The sequence below is a fragment of the Saccostrea echinata genome, unplaced genomic scaffold, assembly GCF_033153115.1.
Source record: "Saccostrea echinata isolate AGI-Se365-2 ecotype Australia unplaced genomic scaffold, CSIRO_AGI_Sech_v1 ptg000028l, whole genome shotgun sequence".
Classification (NCBI taxonomy): domain Eukaryota; kingdom Metazoa; phylum Mollusca; class Bivalvia; order Ostreida; family Ostreidae; genus Saccostrea; species Saccostrea echinata.
The window spans coordinates 4,365,193-4,387,277 of record NW_026889777.1 but is presented as its reverse complement, the minus strand read 5'-3'; the positions used below and the strand labels follow the sequence as shown (position 1 = coordinate 4,387,277).

Here is a 22,085-nt window from a genome sequence, read left to right as displayed (position 1 = left end):
GTAATGTTTATTTTTAAATTAACAGTTACAAAACATTGATGATATATATATATATATATATATATATATATATATATATATATATATATATATATATATATATAATCCGGACTTCTTGGTTAGGGAACCCAGTTAAGCATTTATATATCGGTCTGGGACCCCGATGGATTAAGCAGACTTTTTCCGGTCTCCCTAATATTTTAACTGATCATTAAGGCAGTGTACTTTGTGGTAAGATGACTGATGTCCTGAAATAAGACTCTTTCGTAATTATTTTTTTCAATGCAATTATAATTTCTGCATTTTTTATTCGCATAGCGAGAAATAATTAAATTATTTATAACCCGGCATATATTTTCATAGGAATATATATATCTATTAAGTCGCCCAGAGAAAATGTGTAATATTAATCAAAATCCGCTATATATGAATAGTTTTAATTAATATCCCATTTAGTTTAATCATTTCCTATATTTTCTTACCCTTCATTCATTCGTGAGTTCAGTATTTAAAATTTCGAAAATTCATGGTCTACAAATGACTCATGTTTGTCTGGCAATAAGTTGCCTGGTTTCCGGTCGACCTGGAGAACCAGAAAAGAAGACGATGGCAGACGCCTCGAAGTGCTTTGGATCCTTTTTCGTAAGTATAAATCTGTTACTTACTATCATTTGCAGCTGTTTTTTTATGTTTTATACGTCTTTTGTATATTATTTTCCCCTTTTTTATACGACGCGCTTGCATAGCGTCAATATTGACTAACAGCGAACGTCGAGGAAATTCTGAATACACATTTTTAATTTCTTTTCATTCATAATGATACATCTTTTTAAAAATCATCAAATATTTATTTTAATTAATTATTAAGTTTGTGGATGCTCATGGTTTGACGTTCGAAACATGGATATGATTGACGCATTATTTAAAGAAGCTGATAGTAAGCGCGGGGGGGGGGGGGGGGTGTTCTTGTGTACGAGAATCTGAGATTTGTGTTTTGAGATACAATAACAAACGATTCTACAAAAATTAATGCAACAAAAACCACTTCCTTTTATGACACTCTTTAGTTTTGAACAATGAGTAAAATTTGGTTTAAGATTTGAACAAGACTTACAATGTCATATATTGTCAAAGACTACTTCTACAATTACATGTTCAAGAATTTAAGGTATTGCAGAGGTTTTTACTCTATTCTGCAGTTTTCAATGATGTAAACAGTTTCTGTCTATAATTTTAGATATTTTAAGTAAAGATATGTTACTTTGTAGTAACAATAATTTGCAATGGCTATTAATTCATGTAATTTTCTAAGGTACTACATTTGATAATTTTTAGGTATAAATATTATTTTTTAATATTATGTCATAATCTGTTTTATCAGCATATATCATAACTATATTAATAACAATTCAAATATGAATCTGAGTCTTCAAGGTCTTTAAGTGTATAATTCCTTTTCACTGCCTATAAAGCATTAAAATAAAATTTCCCCAGAAACATAATTTTAGGAGGTAAATCTATTATTCGTATTTTAAATATAAAATCCTGGATGAATATGAAATTTCTATTACCGTAAAAAACTATTCTTAAAACAGTTTCTATATACCCCTTCCCCCTCATGTGTGCCAAAATTTAGTAAAGGTGAAATAATCATTTTTTTTTTGGTTAAATATTGCTTTTATTATACATAAAATATACATAACACAACTCACAAAACTGATTTAAAAAGGACCCAAATCCTGGGAGCTTAAAGGGGCTTTTGTCCTTTACCCACTGGGGCCACAAGGTGGCCCTCACTGGCTCAGACCCCATTATTAGCCTGTTGAACCCCCCTTTAAAAAATCCTGGGTCTACCAAAGATAATTTTGAAGTCTTTATATGAAATGATAAAATGTATTTATTAGCAAAAGAAAAAGGATATAAAACGGGGGTAGTGTACCACAACTACCCAATTTAAAAAAAGAAAAATCAATAAAATTTTAAATAGAAGATTTAAATGTCAAAAAAGCTTCAAGATAAGTATACATACATATTTTTGTTGTATGATACATGTACTTACATGTATGATAACTCTGCTAATTGGTGTATTAATAAAATTGGGTTTACTTGTACTTTTTCTTACTTATATGCCTCTTTGGGGCACACTGTACCAATTAGTGTGTTATGAAGTACTTTTATTAGTATTTTTAATTACTACTTACTTACTTACTTATCACAGGCACTTGTTTCAGTAATAATTTTTTTAACACATAATATAGTAATAACGCAATATTATTATACTATGGGTTAATTTTTTTTTTATCGAATCAAGTGCCTGTGTTACTTATACCTTTTGGGGGGGGGGGGGGGCATATGCCACCCACAAGATTTTTCCAGGACTCAATCCTGTGCAATCCTTAAATTAAAATCATTAATAAATGAATATACATTTTGGTGGGTTCTGGTGCATCCTTGAAGTCATTTTTCACATATAAAATAAAGAAAGTCTAGCAGTGTTACTTTAAACAAATGAATTATGATCTACTCTGTTTCAAAAATGATATTTTTGAGTGTTTCTTCAGGGGAGGAGGGGGGGGGGGGCTTGTGTCCAACATTCCCCACCATTACCACTTCTCTGTTCCTACGGCCCTCTATTCTACTGTACTGCTACCCTAAGAGGGGATAATAGTCTGCTCTTGGGATAGTCAGGTTGAACTGAATTCCAGCATCACAAAGTAAAACAAAGATAAATATTTGATGTGAAATTTTATTTACAAGGAATAAATGAGAATAAATGAGAAACATGTACTTCCAGTTGTACTCAAAATAATGGGAAAAATGTGATTTATATGATTAATGAAAATTTGAAGGAGCTTAAAATTTTATTAAAAAATACTTAGAAGATATGGATTTTAGAGAAATCCGTTGAATTTAGATCGGGTTCGAAATTCTTAATGTTCTCAATATGGCGCCTAAGTAAATGCAAAGATTTGGAGAGAACCAAAAAAAAAAGGTAAGTTATTAGGAATTCATTGCTCTCATAATTTGTACCGAAGTCAATATGGAGTGGTCAGAAACTGGAAGATGGGCTAAGTTGCCAAGAACAGTGGACGTAAGAACTCACACAGCAGGGGTGTGCAATAACAAAAATTAGTTACTAGCCCGTCGGGCTAGTGGCAGTAACAAAGTTACTAGCCCGAGGTTGCCAGTCACTAGCCCATTAACTACCGAAAACAATACATGTATAAGTATAACAAAAAGGTGAAAAAAAAACATTTAAGTTGAAATAAATAAAACAAATAATGGTTTGCGCTTTTTTCTCCCTATTTTTATCGACTATGATAATCAGGGACCTATATACTAGGTCCCTGCTATAATTATTATGTCACTGAAACGACTGGCGATAGCAACACACAAAACATATAGGTTAAAACGAATTAAAGATTATGATTTTACAACAAGGTTAATTCGTACATCAATTCAGTCGCCTTAAATATATGTATACTTTCGTTTTAGATTTACCAGTGTTTACTAGCCCAACGGGCTAACGCAGTATTATTAGTTACATAGTTTTTTAGTGACAGGGTACGGGATGATACCTGGTTAGTAAATTTTATACCTGGCGAGGCGAAGCCGAGCCAGGTATGAAATTTACTAACCAGGTATCATCCTGTACCCTGTCACTACAAAACTATGTAACGAATTTACCCCACCGATAAAATATCTATGCATTGTCTGTGGTTTGTAAAATTGTTTTTCTCACTATATATATGTTTCATCACTCATACAATGCCTATTATGATGTCACGTTGTGTGACATAATGTTGTTTTGTGAGTGTTTCGTGCTGTAATAACATACTGACAGTTTTGAAGACTTTCAGTAAACCGAGAAAAAGGTTCCATCTTTGTTACTTACATTAGTTAACTGTAACATTGTCAACAGACACTCGGCAAATCACGTGAACTCGAGTTGTTCGAACGTTACAAAAGAACGATAACTCCGTATTGACCATGTATTGATTTTCAAGCGACTAGGTATAAGTAATACACCCCCTTCACGTGACAGACTTCAACCAATCGTAAGCCAGGATTTCATCGAAAAATCAACAGAGGTTGGGTAAAGATTTATGATAGCCCGATCTCTAAAATTGGTAGCCCCGGGCGTCGGGCGATGGTAATTGCACACCCCTGCACACAAGACAATCGAAACAAACAAGTATGGTTAGAATAATGTCCGTCGAACTCAGTAACATGTATACATGTAACAGGAATGATGCTAAAAAAAATTTAAAAGGCATGCTCCATAAACTGATTAACTGAATGTAAAATAAATCAATTAATACCTTGCAAATGAAGAAAAACTCGAATTCATTTAGGAAAAAAAGTGTTAAATATGATATTTTCTCTAATCTGCTAACAGGGACCTATATACTAACAATATATAGGTCCCTGCTGCTAATTACAACCAAATTTTGCTATTTTTTCCAAATAGAAAAGCCCAGGCTCTTGATTTAAAGACCTAGAAAAACCCCTGTATGTTAACAGTACATGTATCACCGTTGGGTGAGCGCAGATGGTGGAATATTGGATACATATTCAGTTTTAACTTTAACCCCTTTGAAATATGTTTTGGGATGTGTAAAAATGCTGTGTTTTGATTGGGCAGAAAAATATTTACGTGTATATGATGTATACTTATGGCAACTTTCAGTTATCGTTCTTGACTTCCATTTTTGGAAATCGTCCAGACCTGATAATGTGCCAAATAGTTAATAAATATGTTGTCAGTAGTCAAGTAAAGAGGTGATATTTCTTTTTTATTAGCTAAGTTATGTAACAATGTCATTGATTTGAAATCAATTTCACAGGTATCATTTGCAATGAAGCGTAACTAACTAATCCCATCGTCTTTCTGCGCAAGATAATCATGCCACATTGTGTACACAAACTGTAATTAGTATTTTTACGTGGAATCCAATTTCAGTGTGTTAAAAACTGCAGGTTTTAACTTTTTCTGTAATGATAACCTACTACATTAGAAAATGTTCGGTAATACAATACAGCCATAAAAAGTGCTTACCACATGTTTATAGCTATGTATTGGTAGGCAGGTGTATGTTCATGACCATCGGAAAGAATTTTTATTTTTCTCACTCCTGAAATTTTTGGGATTTTTCTTTGAGGCATGGTAATGGTAAAACAACCAGTTTTGGAAAAGAAATTAGCAGTATTATAACAGCTGGCTTTGCATATAACATTTACAATTAGGGATCCCAAGGGGGGGGGGGGGAAGTCGGATAGTTATTCAATTCGTTTCGCCAAGCTGTCGGGGAACCACACCTGGATGCCTTAGGGCTCTCGATTGTCTATAATTAGGGCCATTCAAGGGCCCCATTCCTAATTCAAAAGAGGTACCTTTCTTCCCAATTGAATGTGTTAATTTTCCAAATAGTCATTTATCATGTTTATCCCCAAAATTAATGAAAATATGGTTGGATCTGTAATAACTAAACTTGCTATTCATATTCCTCTGTATTACAAAACAAAAATTTAGTTCATAACAAAGACCAGAAACCCAGTACAGTGGACTCTGGATATAACGAGATGCACGGGACTTATTCAGGACCCTACTTTCGTTTTGTGTACATGACTTGCATTTCGAATTTATACTTTTCTCTTTGTTGCCAGCTTACAACGACAGATTATGGTCCAATATTCATTATAACATGTGAAATTAATTAACACACACAATAATATTGAAATTGTCTAATTAAAAATTATTTATTTAAAAAAAAAATTGTTAAAGTACAAACCAGCAGAGCTACAGTCTCATCAGAGACTTCTGGTTTTGACACAAGTCATCAACATATTGACTTCATTTTCATACCATGATGTCATAAACATGCAGCAAAATGTGAAGATTTAAAGAGGCTGGGGGGTTGTGGCCATTTTTAGACTATATTGATCTCCATTAGAAGAAGAGCTCCATATGAAGATATAGAAAATGATCAAATTTTAAAACTAAAATTTTTGAAATTTTTCTTTGCCAAATGATAGTTCACAGCTTAAGATACCATATCTAAAAAATTAAGTTAAATCTGGTGGTTAATTTGTGGTTAATTTCAGGGTTCGAAATTCACTATATACAACTCGCAAAACGCGAGTTAGAATTCCCCAATTGCGAGTTAAAAATTAAGTAATTCGCAAAAACTTGCGAGTTGATTTTTTTTGCATTGAAATTGTAGCAAAATTATATAATATGACAGAACACAATGCCTTTGATTTAAATCAGTAATTTAAATAAAAGTCACACTGTAGTTGTGTTTTGTGTATTGTACAGTAGTTACTTTTTCCTTAAGTTACATGTATTTAATTTATATGAATTTAACTTTATATGAAAATTTCGAGTAGTCTTATAAAATTGCGAGTTCACTTTCTTGGTACTCGCAATTATTTGCAAGTTGTAGTTTTAAGGAGTTTCTAACCCTGAATTTGTTGACCCCCCAGCCTCCTTAATTGTAATATGTATGCCAAATTCTATTATGATCTGAATTGTGGTTATGTTACTCCTTGTATTAGACACAAAATCCTTTAACAAATATGACTGACCTCATTGCAAAAATGGTGAGAAAAAAGGGAAAATTAAATGAATTTTGAACAAAACAAAGAAGAAAGCAAAATGGTAGTTAATTAACAGGGAAATTCCAATCTTTCAGGTGATGAAAAGGTGACTACAAAGATATTTTTACTTATATAACTAAGCAAATTTACGTTTGATCTCTTGAACTCTCAGTCTCTTGATTCAGAAATCCATGATCCCTCCAAGTCAAAATGCAGTCTTGATATGCATAATCTGTTGTTATTTACTCTCAATACCTCGAAGTGTCTATGTTTTAATGTTTACATGTTTTCAAAAACCCCAGTCACATTTCCAAGAAAGACCAACGGGTGACAGTTTTTGAGGCAAAAATACCTTCTTCAGGCAACAGTCAGCTGTTCATCTGCCATTGTCTTGCCCGAATTTGACCTCTTTTTTTGTCAGCCTACCAATTTTGTGTCTGTTGGGCCATGTTATAATTTTCTCTGCATCGGTGGTCGATTCCTTCAATTGAAGCAGTCGTACAATAGTCTGTCGACCAACCTTCAATCATCATCCGAACATTGGTAGACAGTTCTTAAAGTCGTCGATGGGTCAACATTATTGGAATTGGGTTTTGTAAATGTTGGCTGATGGTAAAAATCAAACTGTGGCTTAGTGAACGATGATTGGGCGACTATTGGCCAACTTAGAATTATCTAAATTTTGAAAATTACCAGTGTTCTTAGGAATTAATGTGACTGCTCCACGTCGCTCGATACTACTGTCGGCTGATCATGTTTTTAAGCTGACGATACGACAAAAATTTGATTTGCCTGACCATCAGCTTAAATGTGACCTAGGCATAACTCTGCACACTTTACTGAACACAAACCCACAACACATGATTGCAGTCCTGCATACTTTGAGGTATTGAGAGATACCTATACTAAATGTAGAACTCTTCAGTGAGCAGTGTTTAAAGCTTCCTTTAATTCAAACAAAGGTGTGATGGGGGGGTGGGGGTGGGGGCTTGTGATTAATTCCAGATAGGTGAACTTGTTACGTGTCCTTGAGATGAAAGACTGTTGAGGGAGTGAACAAAATAGTAGTTTAGACTATATGAATCAGCCTTGATAGTTCAGTGGTTAGAACATTTGACTAGTGAAACAGGTGTCCTTAGTTCGATTCCAACCTTTTATTTTCTTTATACATTCCTTTTCTACTACAGTAGGTTACAGATTAAAAAAAAATGTATATTTATATTTTAAAAATGTGTTTGTTATGACTTATTCACATGTTAAGGAAAACATTTAGATTTTAGAGTGATTAATAATCTGTTAAGAGAAGTACTTTTGAGTTTGATTAAAATACCTGTAATTATGAAGCTTTTATTTCCCTACAGATGTCAACAATGAAAATGAAACAAACCAATCAGTGGATCGAATTAAAAGTTTTGGTAAAAGAAAACAGTTTCATATACATGCTAACAAGAAAGGACTTACATGAAGAAGTGTTGTACAACTATGAGAATGGAAGGAGGATTTGGTGTTTAATTGAGGTAATTTAAAGTGTTGATTCCTAGGGCTGTTTGTTTGATGAAATTTAACCATTAGAATATTTAGTTTTGAAGAAATTTAAAATAAAATTATGCATGCAATTCCATTCAGGTGAGTTTTTGACCAAAAGTCATCTTTTTCCTGATATTTTATCACAAAATTTTGTAAGAATTACAGTAAAACATGCTTATAACAAAGTGCCAGGGATGGAAAATTTTGCTTCATTAAAAGTGTAATTCGTTTATATATCCATTAAGTTTACAATATATTTTAAAGTCACAGGGAATAAAAATCACTTTGCTCTAAGAGTCAATTCATTATAAGTGTGTTAGCTATAAGCGTGTTTTACTGCATGTAGAAAGAATGATATATAATTTCAGAATCTGGTCACCTTAAAGATTTTTTAGTTACACTGTAAAGAAATATATTCTAAAGGTGAAGGTAAAGTTGTTAATTATGTAACGCTGTACACATATCCACTTTGAGGTATCAATGGTAAAATACAATAGATTATGCACAGCGGGTCTGCATTTTGACTTTGAGGGTTTTGAGAGATTGAGAGTTAAGAGATCAAGAGAAAATTTGCTAAGTTATATAGTGAAAATATCTGTGGATCTTTTCACAAAAAATCTTACAACATATTTTTATCTTAAGTGAAAACTTATGATAAAAATCGTTTTTACAAAAATTCTTAAGAAAATCGTAAGTGCAAAATCTGTCATAACTTTACGAGAGCCCCAACCCTCTCTTAAGTATTTTAAAAATGATTTTATTGTAAAAATATAACCGCAAAAACCAAAATACATGTTAAATTGAACTTTGTAAAGCAACTTGCAATAATATTTTATATTTTTTTCACAATCATTGTCAAAAATTTAAGTGAATTACACTACAAAATATTTACGATGTAAGTTTCACTTATGACCTTCTTTTACGTCAGACTTTTGATTGTGACATAGATTTTAAACTTCCTTGCTTCACAAACGATTGCATTCGATATTTGTTGTCAATAATGTTTGTTATGCTGACAAATGTTAAAAACTAAGTTTTATTTTTATTTTCACCCACTTATTTAAGGATTATAAAGCATATTGAAGTCGTTGCTAGGGATGAAGTCTGTCGTAAATAAAATCTTAACTTCAATCTGCTACGAATGTGTTCTTGTCCTAAGAAATTCTTAAGTTAAAATCTTACGCAAAAACTTAAGTTTTTTTGTGAAAAGGGCTACTAGACCCAAGGCTAATATTTCAAGCAATCAAGAACGTCGAAAGATCGAAGTTTGAGCCATTTGGAGTTGCCTGTAGTAAGGAAATGTGTTGCTTAACTTTATAATATCTGAGAATTTTCATACCTGTAATGACATAATCCCCCTGTTATTCTGGCATTCCCCCCTCAGCCCCCTTTAGCATAGCTAGAGGAATCAAAGACACCCTTCTACTTTTAAAATGTCCCATTTCTATTTCATTTCTTATGAATAACCCTGAATACCTGGTCACCTCAATAATTATTTTAAATTTCAAGGATCATACATATATCTCTGGTCCCCTTAAAGCTGACATGAACTCTTAAATATGCGATATTTTCATCCTGGTAAAACTTATTTCATTCTCGTACTCCCTTTTTCCGCCATATTTCTTTCAGATTCGCTCTCTTATTTTACCGGCTATATAAACCCTGATGACCCTGATGCCTTTGTTACACTTGAGTGATTTTCTAGCCTGGCTGTCGACATGTACACATCTCTGATAGCAAAGTCTTGGAACACGCCATGAACTGACATAAAAACATGTAGACCTGTACACATCTCTGATAAAGCAGTTTTGGAACATACCATAAATCTGAAAAACTAGGAATTTTACTGAAAACCATAAAGAAGTATTTAAATTTTGAATAATTTAGATGCAATGCATTAAAACCAAAATAGCACGTGCATGTTTGATTCACACATATATTTGAACAATAAACAAGAAAAGGCTACCACATGCTACCTCATTTTTCAAATAACACTGTACTATTGAGCATTATGCCTGCTACACGGTATATGCACATACTATGCAACTTATGCATTCAAGTATAACATATTCAGATGTACATGCATGCATGCCGAGAAAACGCATCGAATGCTTTAAAATCTACCTGAAATACTGCTATTGGTACAGGGATGTGCACATGTCGAGAGAATAACTTCCTTTTTAATGAAATATGCATCACGGAAGAAATAAATCCATTTGTAACTCAACGGTAAACACATAGTCACTAGCACTTAAACTCATGTGGTCCCTGTTGATCAGTATTTTTGGTCAGGGAAAATATCAAAGGTGAAAGTGACACTGGTATTTTGCCTGATTACACAAAATAGTCACGCAAATAAAACGTTTCAGAAATCAAAATAACTGTTTCGATATATGTATTAATAGTTCATGAATGTGGCTTCATTACATCAAATTTAATACATAAACATACATTCTTGTTACGGATCTTACATCTTTTAAAGAAAATAAAAGGAGGGGGTGGGGGTGGAATATGTATAATACATTCTTCAATATATTTTAAACAAACGTCGGAAAAAAGTCGGATTTTCCTTGATCAAATGTATTTAAATACGTACAATGAACTGGCTTCAACTGTTTTAGATATAAAACTAAAACTAATATATCGTAAATTTAAGCAACACTGAACAATTTGTTTCTGTACATAGATTATTTTCAAATCGGGGCCCTTTCAGGCATCACAAATTACAAGCATGATTGATACAATTACCGACAAGAACAGACATAATTATGTGTATATAAAATAATCTACAGTACATGTTTTGGTTTAAATTGAAGTTGAGTAAGAACATGTATTACACTATTAGTATATATTAGGGATGTCAGAGCCGGAAATAAAAATGTTTCTATCACAAACATGATTATCAAGGATTGTTTACCACTGATTGTTGTAAATGGAGAGGACGTTCAAGAATTGTTTGGTTTTGTAGACTCAAATTATAAAGCTTCAACCTGCAATTCCATAAGATCTGACGTGATGCAACTATTCATAAAGAATATTAAACAGCTGTTACAAAATTGTAAATACATGTAAACTGGGGGACAGTTATGAGTGTAATTAAATGGATATTAATATCATGCAGTCTTTTTAGCTCACCTGAGCCGAAGGCTCAAGTGAGCTTTTCTGATCGAAATTTGTCCGTTGTCTGTCGTCGTCGTTGGCGTTGTCGTAAACTTTTCACATTTTCATCTTCTTCTCTAGATCTACTGGGCCAATTTCAATCAAACTTAGCACAAAGTATCATTGGGTGAAGGGGATTCAAGTTTGTTCAAATGAAGGGCCACGCCCCCCTCCAAGGGGAGATAATTACGAAATAGCAAAAAATTAATGGCATTATTGAAAAATCTTCTTCTCAAGAACCAATGGGCCAGGAAAGATGAAACTCATGTGGAATTATTGTCAGGTAGTGTAGACTCAAATTTGTTCAAATCATGACCCCCGGGGGTAGGGTGGGGACACAATGGACGATCAAAGTTTTACATAGGGATATAGAGGAAAAATCTTCAAAAATCTTCTTCTCAAGAACAGCAAAGCTATGATTGGTCATATTTATATGGAAGCATCCTCAGGGGGTGTAGATTCAAGTTTGTTCAAATCATGACCCCCAGGGGTAGGGTGGGGTCACAATGGACGATCAAAGTTTAACATCTATTAGGTGTATATAGGAAAAATCTTCAAAAATCTTCTTCTCAAGAACAGCAAAGCTATGATTGGTCATATTTATATGGAAGCATCCTCAGGTGATATTGGTTCAAGTTTGTTCAAATCATGACCCCGGGGTAGGGTGGGGCCACAATGGAAGATTAAAGTTTTAATTAACATAAAAGTATATAGGAAAAATCTTCAAAAATCTTCTTCTCAAGAACAGCAAAGCAGTGATTGGTAATATTTATATGGAAGCATCCTCAGGGGGTGTAGATTCAAGTTTGTTCAAATCATGACCCCCAGGGGTAGGGTGGGGTCACAATGGACGATCAAAGTTTAACATCTATTAGGTGTATATAGGAAAAATCTTCAAAAATCTTCTTCTCAAGAACAGCAAAGCTATGATTGGTCATATTTATATGGAAGCATCCTCAGGTGATATTGGTTCAAGTTTGTTCAAATCATGACCCCGGGGTAGGGTGGGGCCACAATGGAAGATTAAAGTTTTAATTAACATAAAAGTATATAGGGAAAATCTTCAAAAATCTTCTTCTCAAAAACAGCAAAGCTATGATTAGTAATATTTATATGGAAGCATCTGTAGGTGGTGTAGATTCAAATTTGTTCAAATCATGACCCCCGGGGGTTGGGTGGGGCCACAATGGATGATCAAAGTTTTAAATAGGAGTATATAGGAAAAATATTCAAAAATCTTCTTCTCGAGAACAGCCAACTTTTGATTGGTCATATTTATTTGGAAGCATAATCAGGTGGTGTAAATTCAAGTTTGTTCAAATCATGACCCCTGGGGGTAGGGTGGGGCCACAATGGACGATCAAAGTTTTACGTAGGAATATATAGGAAAATCTTCAAAAATCTTCTTCTCAAGAACAGCAAAGCTATGATTGGTCATATTTACAATGGAGCATCATCAGGTAGTGTTCAAATCATGACCCCCGGGGATAGGGTTGGGCCACAATGGACGATCAAAGTTTTACATAGGAGTATATAGGAAAAATCTTCAAAAATCTTCTTATCGAGAACAGCAAACTTTTGATTGGTCATATTTATTTGGAAGCATCCTCAGGTGATATTGGTTCAATTTTGTTCAAATCATGACCCCTGGGGGTAGGGTGGGGCCACAATGGGTTATCAAAGTTTTACATAGGAATACATAGGAAAAATCTGTAAAAATCTTCTACTCAAGAACAGCAAAGCCATGATTGGTCATATTTAATTGGAAGCATCCTCAGGTAATGTACATTCAAATTTGTTCAATTCTCCCCCCCCCCCCCCCCAAACCACTTTTATATTTAAACTTTTCAACCTTTTAAGACTGAATTGATTTCTGCTTTTTCCTAGCCATAGTGCTCAGGTGAGCGATGTGGCCCCTGGGTCTCTTGTTAAGATTGTATTGATAATTTGCACAAAATCTCATAATTAAAAGTTCTCTCTGTTTTTATAAGAGGACGCTTTAATTGTTTACCAGTCAAAGGTCACTGACACGACACGTAGAAATGGCTTCAATTAACGGGTACATGTAGTCTCGTTATGACAAGAAAGGACAAATGCAAGCATTTGATATCCTGCATTTAGATAAAATGTGCAGTAAAAATTATATTAATTTTGAAATCAAATGCATTGGATAAATGTAGATGTATAGTATTTAATGTACTACGTAAATGTTTACAAATCAGAAATTCGTTGTATAATGGTGATAGCGTAGGTTAAATATTGTACAACTAGTCTATAGAAGACAAATAGTGAAAATGACATGAAAAATTAATTTAAATTTCAACGAATATTCGACTATCATTCGACTAAAGCCTCCAACTAATCGACTAAGCTGTTCGAATAAAATTGACATCCCTAGTATATATGAAAGTAACATTGGTAATTGAAATAGTTCTAACCGTGTACCCAAATGTAAAGTGAGGAGATTCTTGAAACCACTCATGTATGCTTACACGAGAGGGAGAGAGAGAGAGAGAATGTGTGTGTGTATACTTGTATGAAAATGCAAAAAAGTATTTATCCACAATCTTGCGGGTAGGGTTTCAAGTAATCCTTACAGATTCTCTTAAAATACAAGAAATTATATAGGTATCAAATTTTATACTACCTAGGGAAAATTTTCAAACTGAATGGGCTTCCTATACATACATTTAAAACAGGCACGTAGCACTGTTTCTCAAAATGTGTATATGCGATGGGGAGCAGGGGGCAGTAAAATGATTGATAAGCCAAAAAAACAAAAACAAAAACAAAACTTTCGGCACTTAAAAATTTGGAGGGGTTCAGAAAAATGCCGAAATACTTGGGGGAAAAAATGAAAAAGGAAAAAAGGGATTGAAAAAAATCCGTAGTAAGGGGGAGGACAGATTCCATTCATACTATCATTTTCAGAAGAAAAATATTTGAGTATTCAATACAGTATCGTTGGATGAGAGTGGGGAGAACCAGCCATTCTTTAAAAAAAAAATCCTTACAAAATTAACCATTAAAGACAGGCCTGTAGAACGCGGGGATTGGGGATGCCCCCTCCCATTTTTCCAGAGCATTTTTTTAGCTTGTCAAAGATTTTTCAGTAAAGTGTCAATTATTTCTTCCGGCTGTCCCCTTTCAAAAACAATGCTACGTGTCTGAAAAACACTCTCAAAAAAGGGAGTATCTCCCCCCCCCCCCCCCCACGTGTGTGTATATTTGTTAATTTGTGTTTTGGTTAGATGCTTTGATGTTGTATTCTAAATAATTTTCTCACACCAAACTACTCAGTTTAGTTTTTAGATAATTGCGAAAATCTGGCTTACATGCATGAAGCTATCATTAAAGCTGACATGAATTCTTAAAAGCGCAACATTTGCATCAATGTAGGACTTGTTTCATAATTAAAAAATTATATATGAAGCCTGTAATGCAATATATAACACACAAAGAATGTTTGTATGTTTATTAGATCTAGACAATTTTCAGTTTCACTTCATGAACAGCAATCAGACTTTTTTTTAATGATTTCTTATTTTTTATCCAGTCGCGTAAATACTAATTCCCCTTCTCACTTTTGATATTTTCCCTAGCTGACCAAAATCTGATCAGCACGGACTAAGTGTATTTGAGTGCTAGGCTGTATGATGACATGACAACGTCTTTACTGTTGAGTATTTATAGAGTTTATTACTTTTCTGCGATGCATATTTCAATGAAATACAAGATGTAAATCACTCGGCATGTGCACATCTTCGAACGGGTACAGTGGTCTATTTTCCAGGTATGAATAAGTTTACAGCGTTCGACGCGTTCTCTCGGTATGCACCATTATATTTGCATATGGACATGCATATCAGATATGCTGGTTGTTTGTTCCATTCTTACAATAGATAATTGCAAATTGTTTGTACAATTTTTACTGTGAATTATTCCAATTAATTATGCTATATATCTGTATATTGGCATGCTTTTAAAAAACATGCACAACTATGTTTTTTTCTTCCAAACTTGCATTTATATTATTCAAAACGATACTTATAAATATCTTTATGACTGTTTTTATATCTGCTGTGGTTTTGAAATGTTTTCATCAATTCATGTGTTCCCAGATACTTTACTGTCGGAGATGTGCACGCGTAGATAGCCAAACCAAAAACTCACTCAAGTGTAACGAGGGCATTGGGGTATATATTGTTACAATAAGACAAGGTATCTGAAAGAAATATGGCAGAATACGGCTAGTTGGTATGAAACAAGTCATACATTGATGCAAATGTTGCGCTTTTAAGAATTCATGTCAGCTTTAATGATAGTTTCATGCATGTAAGCTAGATTTTTGATTTATAGGATTAGTTTATTCATCAGTTTTAAGAAAAAGTGAGGAATCATTGCTTAAATGTAATTGATTAATGTTTTACATGCTTAAATATAGAATATCCAAGGTTGTGCTCAAGATGTGGGGGCCAGGGAAATTCCCCATCTGTAATTACTTAATCCCCCTGTCATTCTGGCATTGCTTCCTCAAACCCCACTAGAGGAGGAATCCAAGACACCCTTCCATTTTTGAAATGTCCCCTTTCTATTTCAGTTCTTATGGACAAACCTGAATACCTGGTCACCTTAATAAAGATTTTAAAGTTCAAGAATCATGCATATATCTCTGGTCCCCTTAATGATGGGTTAATGCATGTAAGCTAGATTTTTGATTTTTAAGGATGTTTTATTCTTCAATGTTAAGGAATAGTGAGGAATCATGTTGCTTAAATGCAGAATACCCAAGGTTGTTCTCAAGATTCAGGGGCCAGGTAAATTCGCCGCCTGTAATGACATAATCCCCCAGTTATTCTTGCATTGCCCCCTCAACCCTCACTAGCAGAGGAATCCAAGACAGCCTTCCACTTTTAAAATGTCCTCTTTCTATTTCAGTTCTTATGGACAACCCTGAATACCTGGTCACCTTAATAAAGATTTTAAATTTCAAGGATCATATATATATCTCTGGTCACCTTAATAATGGGTTTTATGCTAGATTTTTGTTTGATACATTTTCATTCACCAAATTGTACCACCAATTTTTTTCCTTTTGAGTTTTGCAGATCATTGTGACATTCTAGATGAAAATTGGGTATTTCATGACCTTAATAAAGATTTTTGAGTTAAAGGAGTACTTGTATGAAAGTTGTCCAGAAAGTTCTCAGACAAATGCCATAGTTTTCTTGATATTGACCACTCTGCCAAATGTTTACAACATAATTTTAATATAGACCATGATTTAGTAAATATATAAAAATTAAACAATATACACTATTTCACAAAAATTATAGGTGTGAATAGATTGTATATACAAGCTGCACAGCCCAGTATGACATTAAGTTAGTTTCATGATAACGTCAAGAATATGGATTTTGAATTTTTAGCTCACCTCAACGAAGTTGGGGAGCTTATGTAATACCGTCGGTGCAGGCGTCCGCATCCCAGGTTAAAGTTTTTGGAGCAGATTTCTTTTCAAGTACAGTCAAACCTCGTTATCTCGAACTCAAAGGGACAAAGAAAATACTTTGAGATAACCAAGGATTTAAGATATTCAGGGTAAAATACTTAAGGAATAAGCAGATGGGACTTCAAAATATAACTTCGACATATCCATGGTATTTGAGATATATCCGTGTTCAAAAAACAGAAGGTCAGCTGTACTTCTATGCCCTATATTAATCAGAGATGCATGAAGGATGCTTCTAGTATGTTTCATTATACCAGTCAAGATTTCAGATGCTGCAAATTCAGCTAAAAGGAGCATTTCCAAGTAACTATAAGCCCTATATTGACCAGACTTGCATGGATAATACATATAAGGATGCACACTACCGGACTTGCTTCAATTGCTGGATCTGACCTACATTTTCCAGATGAGTGACCAGATTAAAGTTTTTTATTAAGCAGGTTTCATTTCCAAGTAACTATAAGCCCTAGGTTGAACAAACTTGTACAAATGATACATCTTAGGATGCACACTATACCTGACTTCCTTCAGATGCTGAATATGACCTACATTTTCCTTCCGGATGAGTGACCAGGATAAAGTTTTTGGAGCAGATTTCATTTCATAGTAACTATAAACCTGGTGTTAACCAAACTTGCATGGATGATACATCTAAGGATGCACATTACTGGACTTGCTTCAGATGTTGGATCTGACCTACATTTTCCAGATAAGTGACCAGGTTTAAAGATTTTTAACAGGTCCATTACCAAGAAATTATAAGGGCAATCTGGACCAAACTTGCATGATGATGCATCATGGGATAAACACTCTCAAACTTGCTTCAGATGGTGGATTTGACTTACATTTTCTGGATGAGTGACTAGTTTAAATTTTTTAGGTAAGTCCATTCCCAAGTAACTGCAAGCCCTATTAGACTAAAATTGCATAAATGTTACATGTAGGGATGCAGACTACTAGATTATTAGTTTAGTGTGGGACTTTGCCTAACTTAAAGACAACATTCGTTGAGGTGAGCTCTGTTATCTCTTATTACCTATGATTATCAAGTATTTGTGGTGCACATACAATTTTTTCTTGATTTAGCCACATGCACTGCTAGTGTGTGTGTGATATTTACATATAGACCATAATGGAGTAAATTTTTAAAATTCAATAAACGATAATTTAAGAGTATCATCAGTATGCACACTTCCTGTATATAGCTGCAGAGCCCAATCCGATGTTGCGTTTTATTTATTACACATTATTATGCTTCCTGTCAGTTTGTCTCTATATAATCAATACCCAACTATTTTCGCATAGTGTTCTAAGGAATTATATATCGTAAACATACTATGCCGAAATAGCTAGTGTGTGGCTTCTTTTTCTGAAAAAAATCCAACAGCTCCCACACCATGGATCGAACTCACGACCCCGACATCATCAGTCTGACTCGCTACCGATTACGCCACAGACAACATTGTCTAAAGCACTGTATTATAATATATATAAACTTAGTTTCAAATATTTTACACTTAAAGAAAAAAAATAAACAAATTAATTTTCTAAAATAGTTTCTTGCAATTTTTTCCCCTTCACTCAACTAAAATTCTCTGAAACTACATGTATCTGTACATGGATCATTCAAAATTAAAGAAAAAAGATGATGTACATGTAGCACAATGTGACATCATAATAGGGGTGTACTAACATGAATGTAAGAAGTGATGAAACATTGGAAATGGAGAAAATGTTGTCGTTTTTATACAGCAGTCAGCATAATAATAACAATTATAGTGTTGTACTTTGCATGCACTATGCCTAAATAGTAGTCAGGGTTTGACACATAGTGCACTCGCCTCCGGCTTGTGCACCATGTGTCAAACCCTGACTACTATTTAGGCATAGTGCATGCAAATTACAACACTATTATATAATCATGTCATAATTTTATTTTCATCAAATAACAGTAACAGTAGTTTTCCACTTTTTGTACTGTCTTTCAAATTGTACTCTCCTTTGAAAAATCATATATACCAATTTCAAATCAATGACCTAAATATATTCTAATAATTTTTAGATGTTTGTCAATGAATAATTAGTTTGTCTCTGACATCGTTTCAACCATATTTTAGATAATACATAATTTTATGATTGGACGCTGTTCCATACGGATGGCCGACATCGCTTTTTCTGTCAATTTTTGAAACATATTTGTTGCAGTTTTTTCTTAAGGTCAAGAATTAGTAAATGAAAGGAGCCTACAATTTCTTTAATTTGAGAAATAGATTCCTTTAATGACTATAACTTGGTCAAATAAGGTGTATTGGGGCATAACTTTTAGGTAAACAAGATTTAAAAAAATCATATTTTAAGCTGTTATTTTCAGTGAAAAATTAAGAAAACCTGTCATGAATATGGGAGTTTTTTTCCATGTCAGACAAAGGAAATGTATCCAGATTGCGTAGTATACTGTCTCTAAGAAAACTGTAATTTGTATGTTCTTAGCCTTTGAGGTAAAAAGTTTAATTTAACATGTACCATATAGCTGAACTCAGACAATTAGTCACCAAAATATTTGTCTATTGATGACAGGAAAGTTGAATTTCTCTGCCATTGACATTAGGTGTGTAACAGGAAAATGCTGCATAAGCAAGAACAGGATTTGAACCCAGCCCTCTGTATCACTAATCAGGTGCTTTAGCATGTTTATTAACTGAGTGATCTGGCAATGGGGATCAAGCCTGTCTGATCGCCAAATTCCTCCCTCCTTAAATTGTATTTGCCCTTGAAGACACAACTCAAGTTCTTTTTACCCCTGGCAAGCCTTTTACCTGCAAGTCGAGGGGTGATCAATGGCACCAAATAAATATGGGATGGACCAAACCAGGATTTGAACCTAGGTCCCCTGAATCACTAGTGTAAGTTTCTTTTTAAAAGGAATAACATTTTAATACACATAGTAAATTAGAATTTCATTTTTTTCAGGAAATGGATAAAAAATTGGTATGTGTCGAGCAACTATAGCCACCTGATAGAAGGGTAAATTAGAAAGTTCAGATTACATTATGCCAACAGAGATGATAACAATGCCAACCAAGCTAAAAGTTGTCCAGGTTAGAATTATTTTTTTCATTAAATTACAATGTATGTACATTTAATATTTTCATATCAACTTACATGTATGAAGGTTGTTATTTTTTTTATATACCTGTTGTGTAGGAAAACTTTTGTATTGGAGACAAGACAAGTTAATGACTTAATGATAGACTCACTGCAGAGAGAGATGTTGGAAAAGTGGATTTTGTTAACAAAAGGAAGATAAGGTAAAATATGAGAGGAGTTCTGAGTTTTGTATGACACAGTACTATTTGTTAACCAAAAAATTAATCAGAAAAATCTTGAGAAATTTAACTAAAGAAAACTTCATGAAAAGCAGCACATGCACATAAGGGGAAGCAACCTATTGAAAATTATCTTGCAGCTGTTCTCGGGTCAAAAAGTGATTTAGGATTAATAACTTGTATGCATATACATGTATATAAGGAAAATCTACATAAGAGAAGAAAGGGGGTGCATCTAGATAAACAATTTTATTTCTCTCTGTTAAATAGCTGACATTGACTGTGTTCTTGATTTAAATAAATACGTACATATGTTGGGGTAACTTCAACTGAATGTTAACATCTACTTTAGTTCATCGAAACTTGTGGACAGGATCATATGATCCTGCATGTCCTATTTAAGCCTTGATTTTTTTTTTTAACTTAGATGCTTAATTCAGCTTTGACAACTGAGTGTGTTGAACATCATTATCAAAGATTCCATTCATTTAAGATTTTATGTTGGTTAAGAAATGTTTCATTTAGGGAGATTTGTTTTTTATACATGTGCGTAAGTTATTTTGTAATTATTTTATAGCAAAGTAAATTTTTCAATTATGATTGTTCTAAGTTTTAGAGATTAATAGAGATTTTTCTTTTCTTTTTTTTTTTTACAGATCAAGGCTGCCAACCTTTGAGAGATACACTTCAAAAAGAGTGTTTAAATTCAAGACATTCAGTCACAGTACTCTGTAAATATTATAAAGTAAAAGTTATTTATTTAATTTGGAAAAGCATTTGAGAAACAGAGGATGTGAAAAAGACTTTGTCCATTTCAAGCTATCTGTTGTCAAGTACCAGGAATATGTGGATTTTATTCAACAACTTTATTATGAATTTGAATAGCAACTTTCAATGTCTGGAAGCTTTTTTATCAGTAGGGATGTAGATGTGAAATTATATAAAAATTATTTTTTAAAAGATATTAATCAAGAAAATTTTTGTAGATTAATAACAGGTAAAATTTGTAATGAGAGATCTTTTATTGATCATTTGCAGTAGTAAGCGACAGTTGTTATGATTATACCCCCACTCTGAAGTAGGGGGGTATTCTCATTTACCCTTGTGTGTCTGTCTGTAACAATTTTTTGTCACAGTTTTCTCAGCAACTACTCATCAAAGATGCTTGAAATTTTGACACTCTCTTTGACTAGGCATGCCATATTGTGGGATTCATGAGAGTGTATATTCACATCAGAGCGGGGGTATTACTAGTGAGCATTGGCTCACAGACTTCCTGTTTGCTGAAGTTTGTGTTTGACTTTCATGTCTTTAACATGATATGGCTTAAGGATATGCACAGTATAGTTTGAACTATATTTTCTTATTCTCTCTATAATTTAAGAAATCCAGTAATTGAAAGATCTTTGTGCAATTTTATGATACCTGGTAATGCTTGCACACCTTATCTGAATCAAGTTTTGAAGAAAATACCACATAAAACATTTTTTTTTGGGGGGGGGGGATTTTTCTTTTAAAAAATGCAAGGGTTTTCATCATTTGATATTTTTTCAAAACTCCTGATACATGTAATGTGTGCTGATTTTTTTGTCAAAGAACACCTAATGGTATCATGATTTTCAATTATATTTTCTCTGAAAATTATCAGTTGGAAGGTTCACTGTAAAGTGCATGTACATTGCATATGACCTTAAAAATACTGTGGTGGCAAAAGACAAGAATTTTTTTTTTTTCAGTTTTGGTACATGTACTATATTATTATTTCGTTAACCTGTCAATTTTAGATCAAATGAATAAAGGTTAAAAACTATTATTTGACTCTTTGTTTTCGTGAGTTATCTAGAGCAGGCTCGTAGCAACAGTTTCAAAAGAAAAAAAAACCAAACTGACCAAAAGTGGGGGGGGGGGGGACTTCCCGAAATTATCTGACAAGCAAAAAGAAAAGGTGATTTACTGTCCAA

The 22,085-nt window shown here is 33.5% G+C and overlaps 1 long non-coding RNA gene across 2 annotated transcripts; it reads left to right on the top strand.

Moving 5' to 3' along the window:
* The first annotated feature begins 627 nt into the window (after window positions 1–627).
* LOC133193641 (uncharacterized) lies at window positions 628–21,609 on the top strand. Of its 2 annotated transcripts, none has more exons than XR_009721962.1 (5): window positions 628–642; window positions 7,962–8,117; window positions 19,769–19,896; window positions 20,003–20,106; window positions 20,781–21,609. It is a non-coding gene; the product is annotated as an uncharacterized LOC133193641 (long non-coding RNA). The 2 variants fall into 2 exon arrangements; XR_009721963.1 differs by lacking the exon at window positions 628–642 and adding an exon at window positions 2,953–2,992.
* The last annotated feature ends 476 nt before the right edge of the window (window positions 21,610–22,085 follow it).